The sequence below is a fragment of the Bison bison genome, unplaced genomic scaffold (assembly GCF_000754665.1).
Source record: "Bison bison bison isolate TAMUID 2011002044 unplaced genomic scaffold, Bison_UMD1.0 scf7180017845540, whole genome shotgun sequence".
Classification (NCBI taxonomy): Eukaryota; Metazoa; Chordata; class Mammalia; order Artiodactyla; family Bovidae; genus Bison; species Bison bison.
Window position 1 is genome coordinate 14,577 of NW_011476113.1, and position 1,145 is coordinate 15,721.

Consider the following 1,145-nt stretch of genomic DNA (forward strand, 5'->3'; position numbering starts at 1 on the left):
GGACTTCAGGTAGGTGGCAAAGACCGAGCTGTAGAAGAGGATGACCATGGAGAGGTGGGAGCTGCATGTAGCCAGGGCTTTCTTTTTGCCATGTGCTGATGGGCTCCAAGCTACAACAAGGAAAATATGGGCATAGGAGCTTATGATGCAGAGGAGAGGGCTGATTCCTAAGAGTCTTGTCAGAACCATCATCAGGTCCTCATTGAGGTGGGTATCAGAGCAGCAAAGTCTAAAGAGTGGTCCAAAATCACAGAAAAAGTGGGGAATTTCTTGATTAGTCTAGAATGAGAACTGGGATAGCAACAGGGCATGGACAAGAGAGATAGAGTGGGCCACTCCCCATGACCCACCCAGCAGCAGTGCACATCTGCAAGGAGTCATTAGGAGTCCATAGTACAGGGGATGGCAGATGGCAGCGTAGCGGCTGATAGCTGTGGCCATCAAAAGCAGATTGTCCATATCAGCAAAAACTGCAAAGAAATTTAATTGGGCCAGACACTCAGAGAAGGAGATCAATCTGCTGCTGGTCCACAAAGTGTCCAGCATTTAGTGGGCTGTGGTGGTAGTGAAGCAGAGGTCGACCAGGGAGAGCTGGCTGAGGAAGTACATGGGGGTGTGGAGGTGGATGTCAGTGCCAATAGCCAGCAGCAGTAGTGAGTTTCCTAAGAGACTCAGCAAGTAGAGGGCCAGGAAGAGACCAAAGAGGAGCTGTGGTTTGTCTGGGTCACTGGACAGTCCTGAGAGGACAAAGTCAGGGTTCTTACTGCAGTTCATTTCAGGTCTTGATGGGTTACAAGAAAAGAATCATCATGAAGAGGATTCACTACAGTTAGCTAGAACCTTGGATCCTTTCTCTTGGCAATGGGTTTTCCTTATACCACCAATGGGAAGAATGGATAAACAACTAAAATAGCAATGGGGAGGACAAGGGTTGTACCTCACAAAAGATGGTCAAATTAAGGAGACATCAAGGTAAGAGAATGAAAGAAACCACAGAGACGTCCTGGAGTTAGGAACGCATAACGAGTTTTCTTAATAAAATTTTGTGTGATTGGTATTTAACTACTTGCTTGTGCATCTGTTTTCTTCTCAAGACCACGAATCTTTCAAGGCAGAAGTGATGTTTCAGTACTTAGCTCAGTGTC

The 1,145-nt window shown here is 46.6% G+C and overlaps 1 pseudogene; it reads right to left on the bottom strand.

Moving 5' to 3' along the window:
- Positions 1-4: 4 nt before the first annotated feature.
- LOC104985392 lies at positions 5-774 on the bottom strand (annotated as a pseudogene).
- Between the last annotated feature and the right edge of the window lie 371 nt (positions 775-1,145).